The sequence below is a fragment of the Apodemus sylvaticus genome, chromosome 6 (genome assembly GCF_947179515.1).
Source record: "Apodemus sylvaticus chromosome 6, mApoSyl1.1, whole genome shotgun sequence".
Classification (NCBI taxonomy): domain Eukaryota; kingdom Metazoa; phylum Chordata; class Mammalia; order Rodentia; family Muridae; genus Apodemus; species Apodemus sylvaticus.
In genome coordinates, this window is record NC_067477.1 from 98,329,781 (window position 1) to 98,353,136 (window position 23,356).

Consider the following 23,356-nt stretch of genomic DNA (forward strand, 5'->3'; position numbering starts at 1 on the left):
AAAGCCCATAGCATGGGCCTGCAGCTCAGCAGTTCCTCCTGTGGTCTTCCTTTGCCTTGGCTAATGACTCTAAACTGATGTGCCACAAATACAAGAATCCACACTGAAGGCCCCAAGAGCAGAGCACGCTTTAGAATCAAGATACATGGCCGCACCAAGGGCAGCAATGGGAATGATTGGAGAGGAGACTCTGTTCTGGGCACCATGGTATGTGGACACTTTCACCTTCCTAACAGCACACACAGAGAAAGCAGAGAAAGCAGCAACACTATCGGCAAAAATTTAATACCTATATTCACTTGATAAAGAGGTTGAGCTTCCGAAGGCTTAAACAACCTGGAGACAGAACTCATCGCTACAGACCAGCCTTTACACCTCAGTAAGCTAAAGCCCGGGAAGTTCTCATACTCCGCTCCTGGTGAAGGGAAGCTTGGGGCGAAACCTCTTTGGGTGCTCTAGCCAGGAGTCTGCCTGTGATTGTTCTCTCCAGACCTCATTCCCTGATCTCAAAGACTAGCACACAGAAGCTGCAGTGGAAAAAACAAAGTAACAGAAAGAAACCAGTGGTTACTGACTAGGTATGATGTGCTGGCCACCATGATGTGTGTCATTTGAAGCCATTCTTGTAGCAACACCTTGTTTTTTTGGTACCTCGGGTAAACCATGGCTGAGAAATTAGAAAGGGCCTGCTGTGTAGCCCCTTGCATGGGAGTAGAGGTTTTGACTCCCTGCGGACTTTCTGACTAGATGTCCTACGTATTACCTGTTACCAGCTGTTGGAGCAGGTCAGGTTTTCCAGGCTGCCCCTCCCCCCTAACCCCCATCTGTAACTGCTTCCCTGTTTGCTTCTGGCGTGAGAATGAATCTGTTGCCAGTACGATCTTCAGGTCTTATGTATGTTGGGGGAAACCTCAACTGAACAATGGAAATGAAGAATGCTAAAACTAACTCTACAGAGTAGAACCTTTAGATGTGTGCATTTGCTTAATGTCTGTCATCAGATCCATGTCTTCATGGACCTGGGAGGAGTCAAGTACAACATACCTATCATCTGAGCCCTCCGGATCCTAGTGCAGCTCACTGTAGACAAGCCAAATGTCCAGTGTCCTTCCCTGATGCCCTGTGAGTGGATGCTGCAATTACAGGTGACAGAGCTAAACAGAAACTCAGGCTGTGCTTTTGGGCCTTGGGGGGCCCTGAGTATGGATTCTCATACTTGTGACATGTCAGAGCACACCAAGGCAGAGGAAGCCCATTACAGGACCTGCTGAGCCGCCAGTGTAATGGGCTATTTAAACATATGTCAAAGTACCAGAAAGATGGGTGTCATAGGCCTCTGAGAACACATTCAACCAGCCATATTGGAATATATTTAATTTATGAAACCATCTTGCTATTAAAATCCGGTTGACTCAACTAGATAGCTATAGTTTTAAGGTAACCAGCTTTAAGGGAAGAGTAAGAGTAGGAGAGAGGAAGCCAGAGGGAGAGGAAACAGAGACAGGCTGTTACAAATTAAGGAGGCATCTCTCGGCATCCCGACCCTCTCCCCAGGTGCAGCAGAAGCACTACACGTCTGGTGTTTAAACCTCTTTTTCCACATGCTTCTTTCCTCCTACCCTCATTCCATGCGATCACGTGTGTCTCTAACCTCTACTTACTTACCAAAATGCATGACAATCTGTTCATAGGAATGCGAGCTAATCCCATTTTAAAGTGAGGCAATTGTCAAATTGTTTCAAGCTGCGAGAGAACAATGTCAGACAATCGTCTAGGCTGTTCCTAACCCCCTGGAATCCCAAATTTGAGCCCCCAATCATTCACTTTCTTAAATCATTGTGAAAAAAATTTATTTTTACTGTAAAATAGCAAGTGTTAAAGTTGAAATGGAGGCCTCACGTTGCTCGCTGATTTAAGAAAGCGCAAGCTTTTGGAAGTTGTTTGAACACAGGTGCATAGGCGCCCAGCAGGCCGCACTCACCTTTTGGCTCCATCCCAAGTCCCGTGTCAAGAGGGACTGTGTATGCCTTACAAATGAGAAAGCTTCTGGCAATTGTGAACCAGGCCTCTGAGGGGAGCTTGGGTTAGGTCTGGGGGATGGGGAGGGCAAGTGGGGCCTGGAGGGCCAAGGCAAGATGTCAGCACAGGTCAGTTTCATAAACATGGCTGTTACCCCCTTAGATGAGGAAAGCAGAACATCAAAAAGGAGGTGTTCAGTGGTTTCTGACAGGAGGGCAATAAATAGAAATAGATGCAGGCTAGAAGAACTGCGGGACTGCAAGTGTGTGTGTGTGTGTGTGTGTGTGTGTGTGTGTGTGTGTGTGTGAGAGAGAGAGAGAGAGAGAGAGAGAGAGAGAGAGACAGAGAGTCAGAGAGACAGAGAGACAGAGAAAGAGAGAGAGACCAGGTGGAGACTCTATCTGGAATTATCAAGTTGAAAGGAATGCTCCAGAAAGGGTTCCACACACTAGTCAGTGACCAATGACCCTGATTTGATTTTTTTATATGTCACATTGGTATGAAACCCTTCCACTCAAAGAATCAGAGTTTCAAAGAAGACAATTGACAGACAGTATTTCTTTCGTTCTTTCTTTTTTTTGGGGGGGGGGGTGGATTTTGTTTTTTTTTCCCCGAGACAGGGTTTCTCTGTATAGCTCTGGCTGTCTGAGAACTCACTCTGTAGACCAAAAATCCACCTGCCTCTGCCTCCCAGAGTGCTGAGATTACAGGCGTGCGCCATCACCGCCCGGCTTGACAGACAGTATTTCTAAAGAATGCCCCAGATTTTCGTAGTGCCCATTGCAGGTTAGTGACTTTATTTCCACCTCTTGCTTCACAAATAAAAAGCAAACGATGGGGAAACCTAGAGACACAGGTTGAGGATGGTCCAGGCCAAGCCCAGCTCCTGCTAATTAGCCGCACTCCTGAAGGATAGAAACCTCCATTTCCTGTGCTGCTGTCCCTTCTAGTGCCCTTGCTCCACGGGCAGTCAGCTTTCCAGCTGGCCAGAGAGGACTTTGTCACTGGCCCCTCTCAGGTTTCACTGTGAAACCTTTTTGTTTTAGAAGACGGATCTTTTTCCCTTGGCAGTCTGCCTTCTCTTACACCACAAATAATTCTTTCTATCTTTCAAACAAAGCTAAGCTTTCCTAACACCCATAAAATCCATCCTAACTGCGTCTTGTTTCCCCTTGTAAGCTCTATGAGACAGAACCTCAAGTCATTTTCTTCTTGCTGGGTGTTGTGGGACACTTGGAGTCCTTGGGATAGCATCAGTGGGATCATTTTATGAACAGAATCCCTTTGTCTTATTTAATTTGTTCAAAAACTTAAAGAATGTTTATCCTGGCCTAGGGCAAGCTGACAGAGTTTTCCTATGATGGTCATGTAGTAACATATTGTTAGTCACAGGTCCTCAACTCTGCCATTCTCAGGTCACTCTGCATAGCACGCCAGCACATCGCTTTTCCAAGACATTCCCCTTTCCTAGTTTTTGACACCCTCTTGGCTATTTTCATATGACCCAATAACTTTAGAATTTCCCCAAATGCCATGAAATCACCTTTCATTCTCTTTGGGGAGCGGCATGGGGGAGATATGTTAAAGGACTTGCCAGAGAAATCCTGGTACATGTCCTTCTTAATTGTCTCATTCAGGGATGGTACAATCAGATACTCCAAATAGAAGAATCCATAAACCCAGTGAAACCTTAAAAAGGCATGTGACATTTGTCTGACAAGGCAGCTTATCACAGGAGGAAAGGAGAGCCCCTTGTGGTTGGCATGGACAACCATAGATGCCCTTGCCTGGTAAAAGTAACAATGCTGAGCAGGGAAGCCAACTTTTGCAGAATGCTTAGCCATACCTTAAATGAGCACACATCTATGTGAGTATTTACATCATGTCCCCGCAGCCTGCCTGGACCAGCCATCACATGACAATGACCACAGTACTTCCTTGTGCTGTGTTCTTAAAGTAAAAACATGACTCTTGTTTTATTTCAGACTTTGCTATCAGCATTCACAAGAATATGCTGCTTGTCAGTTATTTGTGTTTGCTATCTCTTATATTTGTGGGCTTAATTTCATTTATAAAGGAAAATGACAGACAGAGATAGCACAAAAGTAAAGTCGATGGTGAGTTAGGGGATTTTCTAAGACTGGCATGATCTTGGCAATAATCTAAGCACTAGGGTAAGTATGCAATAGACTAATCGTATGCAGGGAAGATTAATGTGAAAAATTATTAACCACAGTTTAAGGGTAACAGACAAGGGGACTCCAGTCTTCTAGAACAGAGAGAGAATTCTATAGAAAGGAAAATTTGGAAAGGCCTCAAACCTTGAAGGGAAGGTTCAGGGTAGCCTGGAGCTAGGTGGTCAGTGGCAAGCTGAAAATTAATCTCCAGTGCAGAGGAGAGTGGGTGGTCGGACCAGCTGCAGAGGATCCTGGGCACAAGGGTTTAACACTGAAAGCCTGCACAGAAAAAGGAGAAAAAGGATCTGGACCATGAATACCTATGACCCTCTAGATGAGTGGTTCATAGTCTGTTGGGGGCAACCCCTTTGGTGGTTGAACAACTTTTTCACAGGGATTGCCTAAGACCATCAGATATTTACATTTCAATTCATAACAGTAGCAAAAGTACAGTTATGAAGTAGCAATGAAAATAATCTTATGGTTGGGGGTCACTACAACATGAAGAACTGTATTAAGTGTTTGGAGAATTAGGAAGGTCGAGAACCACTGCTCTAGACAGCAGGCAGTTGGCACAGTTGGCTGTAGTTGTCCTGGCAGTTCCAGACAAGAGGCCCATAAGACAGATGGTCTCTAACTTCCATGCAGAGGCAGAGGTCATTGTTTCTAAGGCTGAGAGTGTGTACATTGGACACCTTCAAAGCTAGAAGCTGTGGCAGTTTCCCTTTGGTATCTTCATGGTCCAGACTCTGGGTGATTGTATGAAGCCCCTGTGCTCTGCATTGACACTGCATGTCCCTTGAGGAAGCTTCTACCCCCTTGCCCTTTAAAAGATCACTGCAGAATTCTGCCTGCTACAGCAAAGCATAGATGGATTTGACTCTTAGAGAAAACAAGTCTATAATTACCACAACCCTAGTTAGGATACCTGTTGCTTTACCCCATAAATACCATTCTATTTAGTTTCTGGTGTTTTTAATCAAACAATTCCATGATGACTTGGAAACAATCAAGTATGATCTCTAAATTTACTGTCTATAATTATTTCATTACTGAAATTAATTTAATTTTGTGGTTCTGGGTATTGAACCCACAGCTTTACCTATGATAAGCGCTCTCCCATTGAGCTACATCTCCAATCCTATACATTTTGTTAACATGATTATACGTAATCCACACATACTACTCCATGAATGACTACTTTTGCACACACTACCATCTCACAAGCTGATTTTCTATCAAGAATCATTGCTCAATATGATACCCTGATCAGTGCTCTGGACATTTGGAGCTCCTCAAGATCTTTAATCTGCCCAGAGGCTCTGAGCTAGGAGCCTTTGGTATCATTCTGCCTAGAATCACCTCTCTACATTCATATCCAGTATTCCCTACTTTCTGGACACCTCTTCTCATAGACAACATAACCAAAGAAAACATGTTCCCTACCACACCACCCCAGCACCCAACCACTATCTTCACTATACTCCACACTTGAATCTTTAACCCTGTTGAGTCTCTGAGTTGAGTCTTGTTCAAACACCTCCCATGAATCAGGACATGAAATAGAGATCTGACTCTCTTTCTGTTATTAAACATGGGGGCTACAACCCATGCCCCTAGTCAGGTCCAGCCACCCATCCTCAATAATCTAGCTAAAGGAACAAAATTCAAAATAAAAAGTAGAAAGAATATTCAATATGGCCACACTGAAAAGAGAGGCAGAGAAGTCCAACAAACCTCCCAGGTCTGCCTTCTCCATCCTGAAAAAAGATTAAAGGTTAAGTAGGGAGCCATTGTTATAAGCAGTCAAGTAGTGGTCAAGGTTTTATCCTGCTACCACCGACCCATCATTGTCTGGAATTCTGTCTCATTCTATAAAGTGTTTTGACAGGTTGGTTGAACTGTGAGAAATCTCTTTCAGGTATACAAGTTCTCTCTCTGGTTGGTGTCCTTCCTTTCTCTCAGCATGCAGTTCCTGGAGAAAATTCCCATATCTTTGAGGTCCACTGTTTCAACAGTCTGATAGTCAGACTGAGAGGCATAAGTGTTTCTTTAGAATGTCTTCATTTCTGCCAGGCGCATTATATTCCTGTGTCTTTCAGTGTCATTGGGGCCTATGTCAGTGCCTTGAAGGGAGTACAAGTGTCACACGTTTGTGAGTCAGTACTTTTAGCTGACTCCTGGACCTAATCCAAAAGAAACTACATGGTCATGTCTACAGCTGTCCACATGGAAAATTTCATGAAGGATCTCAGGAATAAATATGTTCCCAGGGACATGACCCCAGTGGCTTTTCTGAAGCCTAGAGAAAAACACAGGGGAAAAGATGGTGCTGCTGGTATCAACCACCTGTTAATAGTTGGCAAACCGTGGCCAAGGAGACCAGAGCATCTTGTCCTGTCTGGATTGCATTCTTTCTTCTTTGTCTAAGTATAAGATGGAACAACAAGGGAAACCCTATAGAGGCCAGCTCTGCTAGACCAATTTCCGAATTCCAATTCTCATCCTCCCACTGCCTCTCCAGCGCTCAAAATTCCACCCTGCCTTTGATTTCCTTTCCCTTGTCCCTGATTTGTTTCCTATAAACAGCGAATACAGAAATACAGTCCTAGCTCAAAATAACTGGAGGTCATCTCAAGTATTGTAGGACATTTATTTGGGTCAAGCTTAAATTACTATGTAGAAAGCTCAATACAGTGTGATGGTTTGAAGAGGTAGGAGCTGTGAGAAGGAAATAGGGTATGAGGGTGGGACCCTCATCATAAGTATTAGTGCCTTTTTTGAAAGAGACCCCAGGGTAAACCTGGCCTTCCTTTGATCATCTGTAGCCAGGAACATGACCATATCAGTGCTCTGGTGTCAAAATCTCAGACTCTGAAACTGTGACAATACTGATCTCTTGTCCGTAAGCCATCTTAAGTTTTGTTACAGCAGCCAAGACAGGTGGAGTGTAGCCATGAAGAAGAAATAAACAGTACACAGTTTCCTGAAGTATCGAGAGTCACAAAAACTGATGGAATCACTGCTCCTATAACCTCATGTCTCTTGGTTTGTTCCTGACCTTCGGGCACCACAGGACATCTCTACAGCAAGACCTCCCAGAGGGCCTGAAGAGAACACTAGTCAGACAAGCTGGGGAATCATCCAACATCTGGGTACACAACCTCCCCTGGGCCATATCTCCTGGCCTCCTCTCCTCAACCACTGAGGGCCCCAGCTGATGGGAGTTTGGAAGATGTTCTTGTTTTACCGTCCAAAACATGGGGGGTGGGGGAGAGGGAAGGCACAGAACTGACTCGGTGGCTTGCTATTTTTTTCCAAGAGATTCCTCTCTAAAAGCTTACATGTGTTTCATTTTATTGTTTTACTTGCAAAATAGGGAATTTGAACCTATGGAATTATTATAATTGTACATAAAGAAACCTCAAGCCAGGGAATGATTTCTTTACACATACTAAACTAATTTACTCATGAAAGGTCCTGACCAATGGGCATCCGATGTGGCCCAGAGAAAAATTGATTTTTCCCACTTCAATTTCCCTCTCATTATTCCTCTGTTTTCTTCTAAGAGAACATGTTCTAAAGATATGAATATTATCTCTAAAATGTTATTCGCCCAGCATACTGAGTTCTGCTATGTTAGTTTCCAACTTTTTTTGATGCATTATAAGGATGTAGGATGGCAGGCTCATAAAACTACGAATTGAATGAAATGTGGTCTAAATTAAGCCTCAACCACATTACCTCTAAGTCAACTGCAGTGTAGATTTCAGAGTGCTACGGAATTTTAGAATTATAAGATGAATACCAGAAGGGGCTTCTAAAAGCATCAAGCTCCACTCCTTCGTTGAATTCAAATGCCATCAAACCAGTTATTCTGGAGAAATAGAGACTGATCCTACCCTGTACCTATATCCTGTGGATATGAGGTTGGGCTCTGGGTCTGGCCTGTGCAGAATATGCAAGGAATTGGGGGGAGGGCAGGGAATGAGCTGGCCTGACAGAGAGCTGAAGGTCCTTTGGATCCTAGATGCAGCTGAACAGCCAAGGAAGATGGATGAGGTCCACCTGTTCTAACTCTAGGAGACACTTGGCAGCTAATGCTTTCAGCAAAGCTTCATAGGAAATGACTTTTCCCTGCCCATGCCTAAAAATCCATGTGGTCCATCTCTACAGAATGCCCGTTCTGGTAAAACATGCACACACACACACATGTATACAGTAAGCATGCATGTGCAAACACACACACATGTGCATGCACATACATATACACACTTTTCTCTACTCAGTCTATCTCTGGGGCTTGCTTCCCAGACATCTGGAGTTGCTTGGGGGGTAGGAATGGTAGTAAGTAACATTATAGAATCTGTTAGTATAGACATCAGTGGATTGGTGACACATTTCACATTTTGATAACTTTGCCCAGAGTGACTAACACTGTGGTCAGCAGACTCAGACTGAGAAGTTAATGGCAAATCCAGGGATAAAAGAATGCAACAAAAGTGGGACCCACATCTTCTGATCTATTCCCCTCAGTCCTGTGGCGAAGGAAACGCAGGCCTCGTGGGCTCAGAGGTCTCTGCCTGTTTCTTTTTTCAGAACCAAAGCAATAAAGTCATAGACCAGCAGAACCACAGTGTCCCCTCAACAGCTCAGGAAGAGCATTCAGTAGTGTTAGAGGAGCTAAAACAAGACTGAGTCTATTGGGGACACTGATGAGAGTGGGATTAGAACTCCTAGGGCCAGAAAAGTTCACCGTGTCCAGGTAGAACGGCCATGCTATGCCTGTCATGAGGTGTGCATGACACCTGCCTTTTCTGAGTTTTTGGCATATTGAGTAATGAAAACCCAGAAGCGTGAGTTCAGACTCCTGGGGGTGAGAGTTGATCACTTGATGCCTAGCACATAATGGATGACCCCTCCCCCTGACCCATTTCTCTCCTCTCAGTGGCTATGAATTTGTACTACAGAAGATTCTCAAGCTGAGGGAATTTGCTACTGCAGTCCATTTCACAGCAGTGGTGTTCTTTTGCCTTTCTTCTCTGTCTTCCTCAGGTTCACACCTTGGGCTAGAAACAGCCCAGACACATGCACTTCTAGAGTGCCAGACAGGCTACAGTCTTCCTGGTCTTTTTAAGATCTGCTTGACCATGGCTACAGTGAGATATAAACAGAAGAGGACCACCATCTCTCCATCCCAGCATGCTTTGCCATGTATTGTACATCTACTTCATAAACACTGGGTCTGCCATATTTCGTAGACAAATTTCCAAAACTGCTTCTATGGTTTGACAAATCATTTCCTGAGTGAGAGCACTATATCAGGAGTTAGTCTAACTACTAATTATACTACTAACAACAACTAGTTAGACTACCATCTAAATTTTCTAAAGCAGTTAACAGGAATGATTCAAAAAAAATCCTGCTTATTCAAAGGCAAGCATTACTTCAGTGTGGAGTTTATGATTAAACAACAACAACAACAAAAAGATCTTATTTAGATTTTTTTACAATTTATAAAATAAATTCCATTGAGTTTTGTTTGACATTAAGTGTATTACCAGTTATTTCATAATGTTTGGATTTGCTGTCATTCAATCCCCATTCATTTAATTAGTAACTAATAAGTCCTCTTCAGTACTGTTTCAGATGTCTTTTTAATGCATCATGCAGTCACTAGCTTGTATGATCCTTTCTGCAAAGAGTCTGCAGATAATCTGCAAATATTTATTAATAAAGTGGGTTTGTCTAAACTTAGAGCCAATATCAGTCAGGATTCAATCGGAGAAACAAAAATGGCAGCAGATACATATGGATATTTATTATATTTGTTGCAAGGAATTGGCAGGTAAAAATGGCTGTCTCTCAAGGTAAAAACTGCATGAGGGCCTCCAAAACATTTGCAGGCCCAATGGAAGCTGCTGTCCATGGTGAAAATGGGAAATGCTTCTAGAATGGGGGAGAGTGGCTTAACTCTGCACTACTCCAAGCCTGTTAATTGATGGGGCCAGGCCTTCCAGATCTGTGGGTATCATCTCCATAGCTAATGTTATACTGGAGTAGGGAGTTCAATTTCCTCTCCCACATCCCTAACTACAATACCTAAATGAGTAAGACTGCTCCATAATATACACTCCATCCCACACAAACAGAAAAACACCCCTTCCTTTTCATGTCCTCCTTTCTAGATTATTATTTAAAAGGTCTCATCTGTTTTCATAAGAATCTGTTTGTGACCCAGTTTCATATACTGTAGGCTGGTCTCAAGCTAGCTATGTAATGGAAATCTGACCCTCCTGTCTCTGTAAACAGACACCACCATACAGTACTGGGGATGAACCCAGAACTTTGTGCATGCCAAAGATATACTCCCTCAACTGAGTTACATTCCTGGACCTGTTTTGTTTATGTGTTGGGTCCCACTATGTGGCCTTGGCTGGCTTCCAACTCACTGCGTAATCCATGATGGTCTCACATTCATGGCTTCCAGCCTCAGCCCCGGCAGTATGCTGGGATTATAGTTTTGCGCCATCACACCCAGCTCATGATTTTCATGCTTTGTTGTATTTTAGCTAGAAGGTTTTTCTTCAGATGTTTACCTTCAGTGTTAGATATCACAGCAATGCAGATGGCCAATTCTTGAGACAGTTTGTACATTGTTCATTACCAGGAACAATGTGGAGCACGAGATGTGTCTTCTGCCCAAAGTTACCTTCTTCTGCTCTACAGCGCCCCTAACTGTAGTCATTGTCATCGCTGACTCTGTGCTATTAAACACACTTGTGATTATATTGCATGATTTTTTTCATCTCTATCTGATATATTACGGCAATTAGCTATTGCTAAGGGAGTGTTCCAGAAGCTTTACCTCAAATGAGGCAAGCCTCAGACTTAATTTTCCTCCATTGACTGCTATTTCTTAATGACCAGGGAGACAAAGTGTACTTTTTCCGGAAAACTGTTTTTATTTATACATATATGTGTGTGCATATCTCTCTCTCTCTTCTCTCTCTCTCTCTCTCTCTCTCTCTCTCTCTCTCTCTCTCTCTCTCACACACACACACACACACATATGCACACAGGAACATATATGCAAGTACCCTCATGGGTTACAAGTCACAAGATGATGTCAGAGTCATAAGGGTGGAGTTGCCTGATGCAGGTGTTAGGAATGGAACTTGGGTCCTCTGAAAAGCAGCAAACGCTCTTAGCCTCTTTCCAGCCCCCAGCTTGGCATTTTTTTATGACTCTGAGACTTCACAGGCCTCTGTGTGAACTTTACCTGTAAAGCAGTCAGTGACCATCACAAGCTACTAATTCCAAGGTCACCTCTTGGATGTTGCAGGAAATATTAAAAAATGAACCTGCCAACTCGCTGCAGTGCCGGACCATGCTCCTGCACTCCTGCCAGTCTGCCAACTCTCCAGCCATGCCAGACCACAGGGCTCCCAATGGACCATCTCTCCAGTGCCCACCGCCCCCCCCCCAGTTCCTCTCACTGCCACACAACTCCCACACACCCCACAATCTGCCATCTCAACACCTTACCCGGTAGAGTCATGACTCTTAAAGCTTAATTAACTAATCCGATTTATGTATCAACAATATCACAATTTACAAGATGCCAATGAAATAATTTCAGAACCAATTGATAATGATAAAAGCTTTATGCCAGTCTTTCTAACCTCTTGAAATCATAGTTACTTGTAGCTGGAAAACGCTAGGTGGATAGACATCAGCAGCCATCTTCTTTCTCCTCCTACCCTGAGACACTCCTCTCTCCTCGACTCTTAGCTCTGCCTCCCTTTTCCCTGTCCAATTACAGGCCTCCCACTGCCCTAATGTGATTGGACAGAGAAAATCCTGCAACACTTGGAATCTACCCAGGTTTTGATATTTGAAAGATAAATTGGGCCGATGTGAAGTCACTGGTCCACAAATTGTCCAGAAGTATTATTCGCTATGTTCCTTCACAGTCCTTTAGTGTTAAAGGGTTTTGGAGTGGGGGTGGGGCACCTTAGGATAAATTGTTTTTACTCATGCTGATAGTAGCTAGATTCCTTCTTTATTTTTAAAATTGTCTAGTTCACTATTTCAGTGTTGATCATGTCACATCAACTTCCTTAATTAATAAAGAGTTGGGGGAGATTTCCAATACACAGATGAATTTTGTTTGCTTGTTTCAGGAAAAAAATTACCTTTTTCTCCCTAACATTAAATACTTGCTGTATGGCCATGGTTTCCTGCATCTTTAGAGACTCCAATATGCAGTATCTGCTCTGCTGTTCTCCAACACCTTTTAATCTCTTGCTTCCATACTCCCATTCCCCTGCCACCTCCCAGGCTGGTATTTCTCAGTCCTGGCTCTCAGTAGATTTTTGGACTGTCTAGAACAGTGGTTCTCAAACTTCCTAAAGCTGTAACCCTTTAACACAGGCACTCAGGTTGTAGTGCCCCCCAACCACAAAATTATTTTCATTGCTACTTCATAACTGTAATTTACTACTGTTATAAATCATAATGTAAATATCTGATATGTGGGTGGTCTTAGGTTACCCCACATAGGAGTCAGGACTCAAAGGTTGAGAACCTCTGGTCTAGACCCCCTACTTCATGTCTGAGCTGGTTTTCCACATCTCTGCTCCGATCTTTGCAGGAGCAAAATCTGTGCCCGAACACAGCCCACATTTTCTGGTCAGCTCTCATCATCTTCCATCTAGCCTGGCCTTTCTGAGCGACTGTTTTTCCTCTCACAGTCAACCATTTTTATACATTGTGTGCTGTTGTTGTTGAATTTTAACAGGGATTCAATTCAGACTAGTTTTCCTTTGCTTCAGACTGCTTTTTTTATGGTAAGTAATAGAGTGTCAAGTTTCTCATAGTCCTTTTCTGATTTCTTTTAATCTTTTCCATTTGTTTGTTTGATTTATGACAGTCTATGTACTGTAGGCTGGCCTGGATCTCACCATGTAGCTCACACTGCCCTTGAACTCTCGATGCACATGACCCAGCTTCCTGGGTATTAGTGTTACATGCTCCATTTACTTCTTGACTGTTTGTATTACTATCACTATGGCTTCTTTTGGACTGCTCAGTGTTGCGCTCATTAGATTGCCTTCCATCCTGTTTATAGAATTTTCCAGAACTGGGGCAAAAACAAAAGTACGGGTAGGATGGTCTTAAATCAAGTTCAAAGTGAAAGGCTCAGTAGCTTCCAGATGCCACTGGGAGTCCCTATGAGTCCCTCTTCAGAGATTAAGGGTGGTTCTAGCCCATCCATCCCTGTTTTGCCTTGCTCCCAGATCCATTATTGGCACAGATGCAGCTGAGAATTTTTTCCTGGGGATGATTCATCCCTGCCTTCAGAGGGTGCACTTTGATGCTCTGTTCTCAAGTCACCTCCTGGGCCTTCCCCAGCCTTTTTCCTTTTTCCTTTCCTACACCTGCTTTCCTGCTTGATTCCAGGGTTGTAGGCACACTCCACTTGACTTTCAGAGATCTCTGAAGTATATGAAGGTTGAAGCTCTCACTTATCCCTGCTGCTTCTGTAGAGTCTGAGAAGGAAGAGGCAGAGCACTGGCTTGCCCCTGGGCTTGCCTGGGAAGCTTCCTAAGGACTTTACAAGGCACTGAAGTGTCTTCATTCAGCAGTCCCTTATGTAATTCTCCACCAAACTTCCAATTAGAATTCTCCTGGTCTAGAGGAACCATTTGGAGATGTTTTGATTATTTCTCATAAGCAGGGTGTACTCTGGAAACCAGTTATATTCAAGTATGAGAGGGCATCTACAGCAAGCTAATAACAACAGTGATTCTCAGCCTGAACAGTGGAGGTCAGCGGCACACATATTCTGTTTTCTGCTATTCAGATTGCCTTTTTAGTGCATATTTGGTCCATTAAATTCAACTCAGGACCCACTAGGATCTGTGACACTTTGGTTGGAAGTCTCTCATCTAGATGTGTTCATTCTCCGTCTCTCTGACCTGTTTTCCAGTCTGTTTATGTGGTCAGTACAACCTGCATGTTGACTGTACATGGCATGATCTCTATCTTTTCTTTGCCTGAGACCAATGCCCATCCCCAGCCTACTCTCACATCCTTGAAAACTTCTAGCTGGTGTCCTTGTTCTTCATCAACAGTCCAAGGCGGCAAATTGAACCACATCTGCAAAGGGGTTGAAAAGAAGAGATTGCAAGGGAGAACAATAAAGAGAAGATTGAAAGGCTCCGCAGACAGAGGAGACTGGAGAACAAAGGATCGACCCAGGTTGTGTTTTCCTTCGGGCTCTGCAATCACCACTGACTTCAGCAGCAAGGCCCAGATGTAGCTATGAGGATGCATCCGGCTGCAGTTCATGAACCAGTTCACTCTGTCAACTCTGCCACAGCAGATGTGACCTGGAGCCAAGCCTTAAACTAGGGCAGTGTTGCTTTAAAGGGAGCTGTTCGACACAGAGTTACTGGTCACCAGCTTTCTGACAGTGACTCAGCAGTAGCAAGGGACAGTGCTGAAGAGACAGAATGGCAGTTTAATGAATATAGTCCAAAGGCTCCATGTGGAATCCATTCACCCATTTACCCATTCATTTGTAAATTAGTTTGCCCTTTCTCTAAAATGCAATTTCAGTATTATATTCCCAGAGATAGGATCAGAGAGTAGTTTCCCATTGTATGCATGCAATCTATATTTTGTTGAGAAAAAGTGAATAAAGTAACTCAACAGATTATTGTAAAATTCTTGTGTGGGGCACAGGCATTTAAAATAAATCTATTCCAAGACACGAAAATGTGGGCATGGGAAGCAATCCTGTAAACTGACTACTGCAAAAAAGAATGGTCTTCTTTGCTCTCTTGGGTGCCTGGGTGAGTGACATCTAGATTTTCTTCCCTTAGACCTTCAGTTAAAGTGAATTTTCTGTAATTTCTGAGTTTGTTTTTTTTTTTAAATACAAGTGTAATGCTTTTCTCAAATCGCTTTTTAAAACATTATGAGTGTGCATACATGCCTGTGTGTGAGCATTTGCATATGAGTTCAGGTGTCTGCAGACACCAGAGTGTCCCATATAAATGCAGGTCAAGGTGGTTGTGAACCATCTGTCTACTATTAGAGAAAGATGCATGCTAACTACTGAGCCATTTTCTCCAGCCCATATTTCTGATATTATCACTGTGTTAAACCTTAAAACATTTAATTGCATTTTGTGTAATACCACAATACACTATGGAGGTCAGAGCACAACTTAAAGGTGTTGCTTTTCTCCAACCATCTTGTGTTTCAGGACCTGAACTTGTGTCTTTGCGTTTGATGTTAAGCATCTTTCCCTTGGGAACCATCTCACTGGACCCATCTAACACTCTACTGTGTCCCTCAATTTCTGAGTTCAGTAAGCCTACGCATTCCCAGGTAAACCTGAACTGTCTCCTCTCCTCACTCAGTCTCTCTATAATTTCTTCCCACTAATAGTTTCCCACACACATTTGTCTCCTGGTTTAGTTAATGTAATTTTTCTATTTTTCTCCAGTTATTTATCATTCCCTTCATCTCCATGGCTATAACCTCTGAATTTTGCAGATATGCAAGCTGTGATGGTTAATTTGCATTGCCAAGTTAACTCAATTAGAAATCACCTAGGAGTCATAGCTCTGGGTGTGTCTTCAGGGATGTTTTCAAAGGTTTTTAAGTTAGGATGAAAATTCTATCCTCAACCGGGACAGCAGCAGCCCATGGGCTGATATGCCACACTCAATATAAGCAGGTTAGAGGGGTCTGCCCTCTCAGCACATGATTCATTCCTCTTCCCAACTATAAACACATAGGACCAGCTGTCTCACTCACCCTCCCAGTACCATTAGCTCCCTACCATGATAAAGTGTATCTCCTTTAACTATGACCCCTTTTAAGTTACTTCTTATTGGTTATTTGGTAACAGCAATGAGAGAAGCAATTAAGCCACTCTGAGTCCCAGAGTCCTCCACTTTGAGAGACACTTGGGTTCAGCTTGATCAAATCTGAGCCTCTTCCCACAATTACTGTGAGTAGAAAGACGGCATAAGCATTCACCTTTCTCAGGGGACTCTGGTCCCCAAAACTGAGTACCTCAGGAGGATAGAACCTCACTAGGGAAAACCAACAAATTCCAGTTCTGTGCCTGTACAACTAGTTTGTACCTAATCATTGGCAGCCTCTTGCCATGGGAGAAAGTCTTCCGGTAGCATTTTCTATTTCTGTCTCTAAGCTGTCTCTTTTCATCCTTGGAGCATTCCAGAAGGCTCTGCACTCATCAAGGGGGTGTGAAGAAGACATGATTTTCTCTTTCAGACCTGACCCTGCCCTATGTAGCCCACACTCCTCCCACTTCCATCTGCTTCAGAGCTGAGAAAGGCCAGCAAGGGCCTGGCATCTCCATTTGGCATCTCTAGTATGCATACCAGAGTCTCCCAGCTCTGAGGCGATAGAGTTATATCTCTCAGTACTGAGAAAGGAGGCTGGAAACTCTGGGATCTGCGAACTGTCCCCAGAGCACGTCCTCCAGCTGCCGGATCCTGGAGGCACAGCAGTGTTGTGCCGAGGAGACAACATCATTGTTCCTCAGGAAGATACACATGTGGAATTTAGCATACATGTACAGTGCAGGCAAGACAGCTAAAGAAAGCCAACTCAAGCTTGAGCTTGAAATCCTACATCCTATCTGAATAAGACAGGAAGATACTGACATCTAGGGCTCATGTCATGCCCAGCCCCACCCTCCAATGAAAATGTTTTTGTTACCGCAGGGGTTTGGGTTAAGTTGATCCCAATAAGACCACCTCACTCAAATCTCTCTCTCTCTCTCTCTCTCTCTCTCTCTCTCTCTCTCTCACTGTGTGTGTGTCTACATTCTTATCCTTCAAAAAACACTTTGCATTTTTATAAAATAGCTATTGATATATATCAATGTATACTGCAATATTAAACATTCTAGATTTCTAAGAGGGAGCTGAGAGGTTAGCACACAGCTCTATGTAGAGATTAGGAGGGAGGTACACTTCCACAATGAAAACTCAGCTATGCAGCCAGGAGCCAGGGCATGGGAAAGCAGAGAGATATGGGACAGGGTAAGGTTTAGGTTGAAACAGGCTCAGAGCACAGCCTAGAGAGAGAGCTTAGACACTGAACAAGGTGGTAACTGATCCAATGTCTGCTTTAAAGGAGCACCTTCCTGCTGACAGCTGTGCAAGTATGAAAAGAACAAAAGTCAAAGAAAAGACACTCCTGTGGTTGTTCCAGTCTTAAGAAGTGACAGTAGACAAGTCATCATTAAGCTGAGTAGACACTTGTGCATACACATTTATACATTGCACTACATCCCCACAGGCACACACATGTACAAATGTTCACACACAAACATATGCATGCATATATGTGTACATATAAGCATGCATATATGCCCACATATATACATACAAGAACACCCAAACACACCCACATAAGCCCTCAGGCCCACACATACATGTATACACAGAAGCACACACATATGTACATACACACTCCCACCACATATATTCACAAGTTCACATGAGCACATGTATATACAAACATACCACATACATACTTGCACATAAGCAGAGTCTCACACACTACACAGATAGGCACACATGTACTCCACATACATGCTCATACACACACACAAGTATACATGCAAGTGCATACACACATGCATAATTGTATATATACCTGCACCCCTACACCTAATATATATGTATAAATACTTCACACACATACTCACATGCACACTCTCTATAAGCACACACTTGTACACACACATGTACAAACATAAGTATACATATAAGAACACACACCTGTATACTTACAGGCATAAATCCTTTACACACATATGCCCACATACAGGAACACATACATACACACATACGCATCATACAGACATGCTCACATACACATATACATGTAAGCACTCATATATATTCTTGCATACACACATACCCCCATACTGCACATTGTATATATACACTCTACTCATATGCCCCCCCATATTTGTATTCTACTTTACTGGCCGTGAACCAGCTAGTATAATGAGCTTGAATGCAGGTTTCCTTCTGTTAAGTGCATCAGGGTAGTGCTGCCACCATGCCACAGATGGGGAGGCCATACCCTATCCCACTGCATAGGAAACATCTGTTTCTTCCTAGGTCTATGTGGTTTGGGTCATATGCACGCAACTGAGTTCTGAGATAATGTGAAAAAAAAAAAGAAGAAGTCATAATCGGCAGTTATTTGTGAAGCTGCATAAAAACACTTCCAGAAATAAGCACATATTTTTAACAACTCCTAGAGAAATGATCATGGAACCTGGAGGTCTGAAGCAACAGGGCTTCTATGAGACATGGATAAATGGGAGACTTTAGTGCCAGAGACAGGACATGTCAAGGAACAGGACAGCCCTGGGGATATCATGGTCCTTTCACACTGAGTGGACAGAGCATGAAGCGCATGGTGCCCGCAGTTCGCGGCTGCTACTTGCAATCCTGAGCTTTGTGTGTGAGGATCCAAGACAGCATACATCCAGGCTTCCTGGAGGCAGACACAAAGCACTGGATTTTACCGTCTGGGAATAAATGGAAAGATGGTGATTTTAAAGGGGGTGAAATTACAGATCGAGCAGTTGTAGTGTATCCTCATGTTGACCAAAGATGTCCAGGTGTGTTCCCTCTCTGGGTGGCAATTCTCTTAAATGATTGAATTCAAAGCATGAAATCTAGGTTAACTTCTTGCTTGGATAAAATTACCGAAGTTTCATAGCCTTCATTATTTACATCAGTATTTTATCTATAAACAAGTTTTGGGTTTTTTTTTGAGCAACTAAATTAGATAGGTTGCACATAATAAAATATTGTACAGGTATAAGCAGATGTCATATGCCTCTTCTGGTGTCTTACAAAGGGTGCTGGGTGTATCGGTCAAACAGACCACCATACTGAAATCTCATAAACAACAGAGTTTACATCTCACAAGTCCAAGATAATTGTTATATCAAGGCTGGCATTTGGTTGGTGCAAGCTCTCTTCCAAGCTTATAAAGGCATCCTCCTCCCCGTGTGTTCAGGTGCTGTCGGGGTGAGGGAAGAAAGGAAAAAGAGAACATATATACTTTCTCATGGTTTGTATATGAGCTATGTGGGCTTCAGCAGAGGGGAAAGAAAAACATTATCTACTCATTACACATTAAGTGGTATTTTCCACATATGCTATTAATCTGTTACAAGTAGGAATGTCCAGTAGGTAGAGGGATAAAGAGACCAAAGGATGTCAGTTGGTTCCTACAAGTCCAGAAAGACTGATGTAGCCCCATTTTAACCTCTTGGGCTTAAGGGTCATGTGATAAGAGGTGAAATTCGGAAGATTATAAACTCCTTTGCCTGAGTATTGCTATCTTTAGGAAAGGAACACTGCTCTCTATGTCTTAGCATTGTTGACCTAGGGGCTACCACTCAGTAGAAGAGCACTTGTCTAGCATGTGTAAGACCTTCAGTTCAATTCTTAGTACTAAAAGCAATGACTGTGGAGTTACTAAAGGGTGCCAGTGCAGACTCTTGGAAATCAAGGTGCAGATATTATACCAGTGAGCATCATAGTACCCAGTTAATATTATCAGTTCAGTACCTGCCAGTAGCTTTCCTCATTGAGTTCATGGACACACTGGTACACACACACACACACACACACACACACACACACACACATGCAAGCACATACAAACACAGACAACAGACATGGATGCGGACATTGTCACGAATACCACACACATACACATATCAAAAATACGATTTGAATGATAGAGCGTGCTACAATACTTATAATAAATGACTATTTTCCCAACATGTTCAGTTTTGAGTAGAACATTATTAGGCTTCCCCTTTAGAATGTAATAAATTTTGAATGGGACATTATTTTGGGCAGTGTTTTCAGTTGAGTTCTTGAGCTGGTCTAGACTATCGTGAACCTTGCATATAGCAAGAAACACACAGAGATTGTCACAGGATAAGAACTCTGTGAAATAAAACAAGCAGCAGCCTGGCATCCTTGGGTTAGTTCTCCTGGGTGGATGCATGTGGAGAAGCACTGCTATGGTAACCAGTGGGGAAGCATAGCCTCTTGGTTACCAGGATCTGGGGCCGCTAGCTTTGCAGAAGAATGCCAAAATACCACTCATCCATCTGCACCCCTGGCAGCACAAAGATAGAAAAACCTAGCACCTTGTCCCCAGCTAGCACAGGCTCGTGGGAAGCATCCAAATGGGGTAACAGACCAGCCTGGGCTACTCTCAGACATCAGGGTCTGGAGAGTGTCCCTCCCTGCCTAGGGCCAGGCAACACAGCCAGCAATATGGTTACATTGAGAAGTGTCATACCCAGAATGGCCTTGCATACTAAGGCATGATGCTCGGAGTGGTTTCTAGGATTTTCCTGACTCTCTATCATTAAGCAGAAGGCTAAAAGCAAACTTGAAGGCATGACACATTTTTGTGAGGAAATCTCCATCACATTAGCTCATCGAATCTCTATCAGCATGAATCTGGGACCCAACAGAGCAGTGTCAAAGTACACTTGGACATATAGGAAGGCAGGTGGGTCACACTAACTGTGACTTCATAGATTTACTGGAAAGTGCCAGTTGGATTCGTTGACACTTCCGTTCTGCAGCTTGTTGGACTTCTCTAGCTTCTCAACCACTCACCCCTTTTCATATGTCCTTCCATCTCACAGGCACAGAGAGAGGAAGAGACCACAGAGCATTTGAACGAGTATGCTTCCTGTTGCTGCAATTAGTACTAAGTCCAGATACAACTTGGGAAAAGAAGTTCATTTTTCTTTATACCACCATGCTGCATTCTATCACCAAGGGAAGTTGGAGCAGAAACTCAAGGCAGGAACTCAAGCAGAGACCATGGAATCATAGTGCTTACTGGCTTGATCTGTGGCCCAGCACAGCATGGTTTCTTATATAGTCCAGTTACCCGCCTAGTGTAAGACTGTCCGTAGTGGGCGATGCACTCTTACATAGATTACCAATCAAAAGGATGCCACACAAACATGGTCACATGTCCAGTCCAATTGAGGTAGTCTCCCAGTTGTGACATTGTCAGTTAACTCTACACTGTATCAAATTGACAGTTGACGCTAACTAGGAAAGAAAGCATCACTTCACTGCTGGGTGGGAGGGCTGAGTCCAGCAATGCTATGGGATGAACATGTCTCTTCAAACGCAGATTCTGATGCTCAGTGCCTTGTGTGATGGTACTGGGAGGAGGGACTTGTGAGAGAAGATTCAGTTAGGAAGGTCCTCCTTGAAGAATGGTATGAAGGCTCTAAATAAAGGGGTGTTGCATAGCTTTTAGCTTCATAACCCTTGCTGGAACAGAGCACCTGTCTCCTAAGGAAGTGTTGCAATGAGTCTCCACTGTGAAAGCAGAGACCATCGCTGACAACCGGACCTGCCAGTTTCTTCACTTATTATCCTTCACCACTGCAACACAATACATTTCTTTAAATATTACCCAGTCTTGGGTACTCTGCTTCTGATCTTATGGGGAAAGAAGAGTATCAAAGGAGATGGAAATGAACCTGTATTCAGGCTACCCACATACAGGTGTGATATTATTTCACATTAATATAAGCTGTTTAGAGGAAGAAGATGTTCCCTTCCTCACCCTAGAAGCATGTCCAGGGTGATCAAGCACACACAGATCCCAACTCTCAACTCTCCTCTTATAACTCTCCCTCTCCAACAAATAACGCAAAGGAAAGGGACCCACTGATGTACACATCCCCAGACAGGAACTGACTTTTCTGTGTGATGGCAAGTCATATAGAGAGCACAGTCAGACTGCACCATGGGCACTTGGCCCTTTGTTCTGAATGTTCTCGATTCTTCAGATGCAGGCCTTTTTGGAAAAATATATTTCCAACAGTAACTAAACCAAAAAGTTTCTTAGGAAGCTAGCTTAAATGCAAGCCTCTTTCAGAGACATCACTTAACATGGTGATTTTCAAATTTATCCATTTTCCTTCAAGAGACATGAGTCTATTTGCCTTCATGTATTAGCAAACTCTGTTGGGAATATGTACCACATCTTTATTTATTCACATACCGACTGCCATTGAGACTAATTCTCCATCTTGACTGTTAATAGGGTTACCTTAAGCATAGATGTCCAGGCCTTTCCATCACATGCAAGCTTTGATTCTTTCAGGTGAGTGCCCATGAGTGTTATAGGTGGGTCATAGGATGGGGTTTTTTGTTTGTTTGTTTTTGTTTTTTTTAGCTTTTTTTTAGTTTTCAAGGAACCCCCATGCCATTTTCCCCAGTGGCTGCACAATTTATATCTCCACTGATGATAGTGTGAGAGCTCCCTCTTTGCATCCTTGTCACATTTGTTTGATAGCTACACAAATGAGCATGAGACACAGTCCCAATTGTTTAGACTCCTAACACAAACACCACTAGGAAAGGGGATAACATTTGAAATGTAAATAAAGAAAATATCTTTTAAAAAGTAATTAATAAAATAATAACACCATTAAAAAAACCACCAAGCATATATGCAGATTTTTTAAGGATTTAATTCTTTATTTTATGTAAATGCGTACACTCTGTCTTCAGTCACACCAGAAGAGGGCATCAGATCCTATTACAGATGGTTGTGAGCCACTATGTAGTTGCTGTGAATTGAACTAGGACCTCTGGAAGAGCAGTCAGTGCTCTTAACCACTGAATCATCTCTCTAGTCCTGATTTTTTATTTTTTTTTAAAGAAAGAAATGTTTTTTAACAAACAGTATTGGGAAAACTAGATATCCACATGCAGAAGATCGAGACTATGTCCCAATTCCATTGTATGCAAAAATTAATTTTAAAAAATCGGTCAAAGGTCTTAATTTAAAATCTGAGTCTTTGAAACTACTAGAGAAAAACACAGGGGAAGTGCTTCAAGCTATGGACATCAGAAGGGCTTTGTAAAGGCAGTGAGAACTCATATATTAAGAAGAAATAACAAACAGGTTTAGGAGGCTTAGACGGCAAAAGGACACAACTCCCAGAGTGGGTAGACAGTACAGGTTATGGGAGGAAACTTCTACTAACTATTCATTTCACAAGGGATTAATAG